Source organism: Piliocolobus tephrosceles, chromosome 15 (assembly GCF_002776525.5).
Source record: "Piliocolobus tephrosceles isolate RC106 chromosome 15, ASM277652v3, whole genome shotgun sequence".
Lineage (NCBI taxonomy): Eukaryota > Metazoa > Chordata > Mammalia > Primates > Cercopithecidae > Piliocolobus > Piliocolobus tephrosceles.
The window spans coordinates 6,419,444-6,428,581 of NC_045448.1; the positions used below are offsets into that span (position 1 = coordinate 6,419,444).

A 9,138-nucleotide genomic window follows, 5' to 3' on the forward strand; every position below is an offset into this window, starting at 1 on the left:
TAAATTAAAGAATTAAATTAACAAAGAGATATTCCAAGTTCAGGAATAGAAAGATTTGATATTTTCAAGCTTTAATTTCTTTCCAACTTGATCTATAGATTCAATAAAATCCCATTCAAAATCCCAGTGATATCGACATATTTTTGGATATTGATAAAATGATTCTAAAGTTTATGTGGAGAGAAAAAAGACCCACAATAGCCACCTTGATAATGAAAGAGAATACCAAAATCAGAGAACTGCCACTATCAACTTCAAGACTAAAGCTACAATCAACAATCAAAATAGTGTAGCATTGGTGGAAAAAGGACAAATAGATCAATTGAACAGAATATAGAACCAAGAAATAGACTAATATAAATATAGTCAACTAATCTTTGACAAAGGAGCAAAGGCAAAACAATGGTGCAAAGACAGTATTTTCAAAAACCAGTACTGGAACAATTGGACATCCTAAAGCCAAACCTGAATACCTGAATACCACAGACCTGATATCCTTCTAGAAAACTGACTCAGAATGGATCATAAACCTAGATGTAAAGCACAAAAATATAAAAGCCCTAAAAGATAACGTAGGAGAAAACTTAGCTAACTTTAGGTATAGCAATAAATTTTTAAATACAACACCAAAGGCATAATTCATGAAAGAAATAATTTATAAGCTGAACTTTTTTTTTTTTTTTTTTTTTTTGGTGACAGAGTTTTACTCTGCAGCCCAGGCTAAAGTGCAGTGGCACAATCTCGGCTTACTGCAGCCTACACCTCCTGGGTTCAAGCGATTCTCCTGCCGTAGCCTCCAGAATAGCTGGGACTACAGGTGTCCACCACCATGCCTGGCTATTTTTTTTGTATTTTTAATAGAGACAGGGTTTCACCATGTTAACCTGATCACCTGGTCTCAGGTGATCCACCTGCCTCAGCCTCCCAAAATGCTAGGATTACAGGTGTGAGCCACTGGGCCTGGCCAACAAACTGAATTTTATTTAAATTAAAACTGTTCATAAAAGGCACTGTCAAGACCACGAGAAGACAAACCAAAGACAGAAAAAACATTTGCACAAGCCATGTCTTACCAACAGCTGTTATCCAAAACATACAAAAAAGTCTTAAAACTAAACAATAAAACACGAACAGACTGAAAAGACCTTAAGAGACATCTTACCAAGGAAAATATAACAGATGGAAAGTGTGTATACAAAAAGTTGCTCAACATCATATGTCATCAGGAAGATGCAAATTAAAACCACAGTGGGATACCACTATGCACTACACTAAGAGTACACAAAACACGAACACCACCAGATTCTGGTGAGGATGTGGAGCAACAGGAACTTTCATGTATTGCTGGTGGAAATGCAAAAAGTACAGCCATTTTGAAAGCCAGTTCAGCAGTTCCTTACAAAACTAAATGTACTCTTCCCATATGATCCAGCAAAGCAATCACGCGCCTTGCCATTTACACATAAGAGTTGAAAATGTATGTCCACTTAGTAACCTGCACACACATGTTTACAGCAGATTTATTCATGACAGCCAAAACTTAGAAGCAACAAAATGTCTTTTGGTAGATAAAGAAACAAATAATTTAGGGCATATCCAGAAAAAGGAATATTGTTCAGCACTAAAGAAAAAAAAAAAATCAAGCTATCAAGCCATGAAAAGACACAGAGGAAACTTAAATGCATATTACTCAGTAAAGATGCCATTCTGAAAAGGCTACATACTGACTGATCCCAATTGTATGACATTCTAGAAAAGGCACAACTATGGAGATAATAAAACTGTGATTGGTTGCCCAGGGTTTGGGGGAGAAAAAATAAATAGGCAGAGCAAAAGCATTTTCAGGGCAGTGAAACTACTCTGTATGACACTATAATGATGGATATACATCACTATACATTTGTCCAAATTCACAGAATATAGAACACTAAGAGTGAATCCTAATGTAAACTAGGGACTTTTAGTGATGTGTCAATGTAGGCTCATCAATTGCAACAAATGTACCACTGTGGTGGGGGACTTTGATAATAAGGGAGGTTGTGCGCGTTTGGGAACAGTGGGCCTATGGGAACTCCCTATACTTTCCACTCAATTACACTGTGAACCTAAGACTTCTCTAAAAATAAAGTATGCTCAAAGACAACAAGAACAACTGAACTCTCACCTGATCCACTAGGCGGCAGGGAAAAGAGACAGAGCTGTCAAGGTCAAGGGGGACCATGGTAGGATGTGTCTGACTCACTCTCAGCCCCTACGTGAACATCTCTGGAGGGGTTTTTACCGAAGAACAAGGAAGAAGAAGCTATAGGAACTGTCATTCCAGGTACTGGGGGAGGGAGGGTGGCGCTCTCTCCAGCACATTTCCTCTAGAACCCAGAACGACGACGCTTCCTGAGTTAGCCGCAGGGACACCAGTGAGGGTTTGTGCCATGGAATGGTCCCCAGGATGGGTGTGTAGATCTGACCTTCATGGAGCCTGAGTAATTTCCATAGCCTCTCTGAACCTTAGTTTTTTTCATCCACAAAATGAGGCAGCGATATAATGGTTCCCCTGGATTGTCAATTCCAGAAAACAGAAACACAGGCAGGATGCTCAGCATCCTGTCTGGCTAGACCAAGTTCTCAATAGATGGATGCTGATATGGTTTGGCCGTGTTCCCACCCAGATCTCATCTTGAACTGTAGTTCCTACAATCCCCACACATGGCAGGAGGGACCAGGTGGAGATCATTGAACCATGGGGGAAGTTTCCACTGTCCTGTTCTTGTGATAAGTTCTCACAAGATATGATGGTTTGATAAGGGGCTTCCCGCTTTGCTCAGCTCTCATTCTTCTTCTCCCTGCTGCCATGTGCACCATGTCCACCATGTCCAGCAGTCCACCATGACCGTAAGTTTCCTGAGACCTCCCCAGCCATGCTGAACTGTGAGTCAATCAAACCTTTTTCATTTATAAATTACCCAGTCTCAAGTATGTCTTTCTTAGCAGTGTGAGAATGAACTAATACAGCTGCTTTCATTGTCATCCACCTGCAAGGACAGCAAAAGGAATTTCCCCAACAATGAGAGAGAATCTATAGTCTTCGGGATAGGCCATGTGCCTCGGTGTTGAGAGAGTTTTCTATGCAGCCGTCTGGGCAGCTCCAACCTATTCCATGACTAAGCCCCTCATCTCATCAGGACTCTTGTTGTTGAAAAAGCTGAACCCCCTTTGCTTCATCTCAGGCTCCTATTCCTAGATGGCCATCCCCTCTCTGGCACTCCACCTCTTCCAGCCAGGCTTCCCAAATGCTGGCTGCTAACACATGAACTCCTGTTCCCCTTTCCTGCTTTTCACCTGCCCACTGCTGGCTGACCACAACATGCTCTGGGGATTGCTGTGCTCCCTCTCACGGTGTAAAGCAAGGGCTTGCTACACCCCCATTTTGATCACTCTGAGCAGCAGACACCAGGGTTTCTTTCTTTGGTTTCTGCCTCGCAGAAACCATGCTATCTGGTTTAATCTTCTCAACAAAATGTTTGAGATTAGTGGTGTTGTTTCCATTGTAGAGATGTGAAAACTGAGAATTTAGAAAAGTAGGAGACTTGCCTAGCACCACAAAATCTGTAAAGAGCAGATGCAGAATTTGAACCAACTGTATCTGTTAAGCCCATGTTGTGCCTGCAGTGGTGAGATGCAGTACACATGATCTACCCTCCAGTGTCTAGCATCCTCCAGTGGTCACTGCTGATTCCTGACCCTTAGAAGGAGACTCCAGAGAAAGCACTTTGTACACAACAGACCCCCTAAGCACGTTGGCCTAAGCCAGCTCTCAGGTGGCCTATGTCAAGTTCAAAAAAGGAGAAAAGCAACGACAAGAAACAGTTGCTATGAAATATCTCCCTTTGGTTGCTAATGACATGTCCATTAGCAATTCATCCTGGTAATAATTGATCATAAAATCCAATTGTTGGCTGGTCCCATGCACCTCATAATGACAACACTGGGAAAATGACCAACAGCACACTTCTGCCAGCCCTGTAAATCCATTCTGTATTTCCAGAGTAAGAACATCCCATAAAAGGCAGGAACTATAGAAGCTCACAAGGAAGAAATAAACATGTAACAATAGAACACAGATGGACAGTTGTGCTGGGAAGCAGCTGCATGGGGAAAGAAGAGAATTGAGCTCTTGGGTTGTTTTTGGAAGAGCCGAGTACACATCTTGAACTTCCATGCCTTTCTCCGACCCAGATCTGAGATAGTGTCTTATGTTTCCCAGGGGTTTAAAAATACAGTGGGAAAAGACTTGGTATATATCTTAGCAACCATGTGAGCTTGAGAGCCAGGCAAATTTGCAGCTCTGCACATACCAGCTGATGCACCTTGCTCAAGTCACCAACCCTTCCTGTGTCTCAGTTTTCTGGTCTGTAAACTGGTTGTGATACTTAGTTATGGTGAAACTTCATTAGGCGGTACTGTCGATGCTGCACAGGTCTTTGTCACTGAACAGTTGCACGTATCCTACAGCCATAATTTTAATTATGCCATGCAGCAACCTAAAGAAAGGAAGAGAAACATCTGGCAGCAGAACCGCGACTTTCTGGCATACAGAGCTGGCGCAGGGGAGGTCAGAGCCAGTTGGGGGGCATGGTTCATGCCCGCCCCAGAATCCAGTCTTGGGGAAGCATGTAAACAGGGGGGTTGCAGAAAGACACACTATCTGTGCAAGTGGGCGGTGTACATGTGTCCACAGCACAGGCAGCATGTGAGAGCAGAGCCCCCCAAAAAAGAGTGCCACCCAAGGAGGGCTGTGGGCTGATGGACTCTAATGACATCATCCTGTTTCCAAGGCTGAACCCTATGAGAGGACAGAGTCATGCAGCCCATAAAGATCAAGTCATCTGACCAATAAATAAATAAATACAAGGAAAAAATAAAAACAAGATGGAAACCTAGATCCACAGCGGGAAAGTGACTTGTGCAGAAAACTGTGGTGCCCAGTGTTGGTGGCACCTCTTCCCTCAGCCATGCAGCTTATCTCTCTACCTTGATCGTCATCCTTTTTAGCATGAATTTATCAATTGCCCAGTATTTGCAATGGACTATAGCAGGTACAGAGAAAAGAAAAGTGAGAAATGGCATCTATATTCAAAAGATGCTGCAGAGACAGCTCCCCACACCCAGCCTGCCTTGAGAAAAAGAAGCCACAAGAAAACTCATACTTACAACACAGACTAGGTGTTGAAGGCAGGTGGTGCAGGAGGAGCGGCACTGCAGACTAAGGAGGTCCAGAGACCATGGACAAGTTACTGGGAGAAGGAAGGGCTTGAGCCGGTATTTGGGGAACATTGTCAAGGTCTAGACTGACAGATTAAGAGGGGAAGATCACCTCGGACAAACAGCCAACAGGACTCTCTGCCCTTTAGAAGCAGCTCTAGCAGGCTGCTGTGTAACGGAAATGCTGACCTTCACTCATACAGTGTATTTCCATAAAATTATCAATACGAGAAGTTGTCTAAAAAGGAGTGAAGTATTTTTTCATCAGGGAAGAGGCTAGATGCATGTGCTATTTCTTCCTAGAAAGCAGGAACTGGGTCCAGAATTGGTCTGGCTTCAGGAAACAAAAAAGCCTTTGCCAAGTCTAGGGTTTGCACAGCTCTCCAGTGGAGTTATGAAAAGCCCGGTTAGAACATAAAGAACGGTCTGTTCTGTGGGAGGCAGTACAGCTTCACCAAGGGGAGAGGGAAAGTCAGCCTGTATCAGTCATATTTCCATCCCTGGGAGACCGTTAGGAGAAATTCAATTAAAACCCATGACTTCTACCAAATCTCTATGGTCAGTTTGAAGAGACTAATTCTTAGAAAAAGCTGACTCCAGCATTATCTGTCTTTAGCTGAGCTCTTATGAAAAGAATATAACAGTAAAGAAAAAAATGGTATTTGCTTTTATCAAAACAAAACATAACAACACAGAGCTGTTGCAGAAACTTGGAGATGCTGCAAATGTAGGTCTGTTCTGCTCGTTGGCTTTACCTCCCTCTCGTTCCTCCCTTCATCCTCCTCATTCTTCATCTTTCTTCCTCATTCTTAGCAGAACGTTTACAAAATTCAGGCTTTCTGTAGGGGTGAATAGCTGAGCTTTAGTTCTCCTCTGGGGCAGAATATTAGCAAGGACAGTGAGCTTAGTTTTGACTGACTCTGGCATCTTCACAAAGCAAAAACCAAGATATTGCCGTAAGAAAACTGGATTGGGAGTTGGGAAAGGGTATGACTTAATGATAAAGGAATTAAAGAGACACATTGGCATTATTTTTTTCTCCTGACACTTGCACAATACCAAAAGCTTAATCAGAACAGAAAACATTAAAATTGGAAAGGAACTTAGAAATCACCTAGTCAAGGGAGGACAAATTCCACACCCAGTGCCATCTCTAAGGTATTGGCATTGCTAATCTCTTCTCTCTGGAACTTTGTGTTGAGTAGGATTCTGAGGCTCAAATTAAACTCACCAGGATTGACTCTTTTGATCAGACAGCAATGCCTAGTCTTAGAGAACAGAAGTGGCAGAGTCTGCATCTGGTATTAGCATTCTTTATTTAGTTCAACAAAGTCACATGGAGACAATATGTTACATCCTGACTTTAAACATTAGTTCAGAGAAGAAAAGATGCTGAGATCCCTGCTTCAGTTATCCATGACTACATAACAAATCACTACCAAACTTTGTGTCCTAACAACAATGACTTATTATTTTGCACAGCCTTGTGGATAATGAGCTTAGGGTGCAGGTGGGGGAGACTGGTGGTTCTCACATGATAGCTCAGAGCTCCCAAGAAAGCAAATGTGGAAGCATCTAGACTTCTTAAGGCCCTGTCTAGAATTGGCTGGGCAGCATTTTCATCACATTCCACTGGTCAAAGGTGTTCTTACCTTGTATATACTTGTAGGAATGAGAAAATTTTGGCCATCTTTGCAGAGAATCCACCACAGTCCCTCCATGTTGCCTTCATGCAGCAGGTAGGTGAATACCCCATAGGCTTTGCCACCTGGAACAGGAAAGTCAAACTGTCAGTCTCAAGTCCCTAACCTGTGAACTGCTGATAATTCTTACCCCCCAGTTATCATGGTGAAGACCAGCGAGATAATGAACATGCAGCACATATCTGTATCACAAGAATTCCACGAAAAGAGCTCAAACTTTCATCATCATCATTTCATGTATGCCTCTTAGCATGAAAAAAGAGGCTGAGAAGGGAAGATGGTGGTTAGGAATTGCTAAGCAGCAGGCCACATGGGTGACCCAGCGTGGATATGCCTCTTAGCATGAAAAAAGAGGCTGAGAAGGGAAGATGGTGGTTAGGAATTGCTAAGCAGCAGGCCACATGGGTGACCCAGCGTGGACTGGCCTGGACACAGCCTCCATCTCTCACCCTGGCCAATGTTCTCACATGGACACAACTGGCTTTGTTTCACCAGAATGAAGGCCTCCCTGATGATGGCTCAGTGTTTCCACAGAAATGTCCAAGGAACATGATTATAGAGTCAGTCCCATTCATTAACACAGAGGGTTAGGGGTTGGGAAAATCATCTAATCCAACAGCCTTATTTTGAAAACGAAGTTTCCAAGCCCTAGACGTTCACGGAAGCTCATGAAAGACTCCTAATCACAGTGCCCTTCCCGTGGTAACATGGGCTTCTTATTTAGTTCTATTCAGAAAACCTGAAGAGAGGCCTCCCTGGCCAATGGCAGTGGGGATTAGAAGCAGTCCATTTCTGTCAATATTTATATTCTATTTTAATAACGCCTGTCTTCTTACAATCAAGTGCAACCTAATTTGTCCAGAGCTGACACTCCCGAGTGTACAGAATCCCCATTTGATTTTGCTGTTTGGGATTTTACCCACTCAGTGGTTTCTCTAAACAACAGTGGAAGTCCCCATCCACCTTGAACCTGAAGGGCATAATTGGATATTTTCTGGCCAACTGGCTCATTGCCTACAGCAGAAATCTAAGGACACTAATTTGCTAAGCCTAGAAGTTTTCCAAAGTCCATGATCCAGAAACACCAAAAATAGAAAAACCAACACAAAAATAAACAAATAGAAAAACCAGGCCAGGCATGGTGGCCCATGCCTGTAATCCCAGCACTTAGTGAAGCCAAGGTGGGTAGATCACCTGAGTTCAGGAGTTTGAGACTAGCTTGGTCAACATGGTGAAACCCTGTCTCTACTAAAAATATTTTAAAAATTAGCCAGGCGTGGTGATGGGTGCCTGTAATCCCAGATACTCAGGAGACTGAGGCAGGAGAACTGCTTGAACCTAGGAGGCGGAGGTTGCAATGAGCCCAGATGGCGCCATTGCACTCCAACCTGGGCTTCAAGAGCAGGACTCCATCTAAAAGGAAAGAAGGAAGGAAGGAAGGAAGGAAGGAAGGAAGGAAGGAAGGCAGGCAGGCAGGCAGGCAGGCGGGCCAGAGATTTTCTTAGAGAAGTATGTGGAAGGATCCCAACATCTAAATGTTTCTACATCATGAGATGAAAGGAAACTAATGATGATCTCTTTATAATAGTTGCTGACATACATTTATCTTCAGGGTTGATATACAGATTATGCTTTTCATTCACACAACTTTCAGATAAGTCAGACTGGTGTTATTACCCACACACCACAGAGGAGGAAAGGTAGGCTCAAAAAAACTGACTTGCCCAAAACAAGTTAGATAGTGGGACGCAAGATAAAAAGTGGGCGGACTGAAGCACCCACCTCCTGGCTCCATCACAGCCATGTGTGCTGGTATCTGGGCAACTAAATGTAGAGTTCTGGAGGCCACATGGGGTGTAGGGCTGGAAATTTTAGCTTTAGTCTCATTTCTAGCATCTATGTTGGAAAAGCATTTTGTGTTCTATGCTTTTATTGCATATTCAGCCAGTCAAGAGTCATAATCTATTTCCTTCAGGCTTATGCCACTCACTAATGTCAGTAGAAGCCTGTTCGCTTCTCAGAAATTGTAGTGGAAGATGTAGAAAGCACACTTGTCAAATGTGGGCATGACTCATCTGTGAGAGGAACCTTGAGTGCATGGAAACTCAGTAACAGCATTCACAAAAACCTGGACAGGCTTGAAAGACAGGCTGAAAATAACATTGAAGCAGGAGGA

At 43.1% G+C, this 9,138-nt stretch overlaps 1 long non-coding RNA gene across 1 annotated transcript; it reads right to left on the minus strand.

Moving 5' to 3' along the window:
- Window positions 1–5,913: 5,913 nt before the first annotated feature.
- LOC111531195 lies at window positions 5,914–7,256 on the minus strand. Its single transcript, XR_002728174.1, has 2 exons — window positions 6,912–7,256; window positions 5,914–6,186 (listed from the first exon to the last, which is right to left on the minus strand). It is a non-coding gene; the product is annotated as an uncharacterized LOC111531195 (long non-coding RNA).
- Window positions 7,257–9,138: the final 1,882 nt, after the last annotated feature.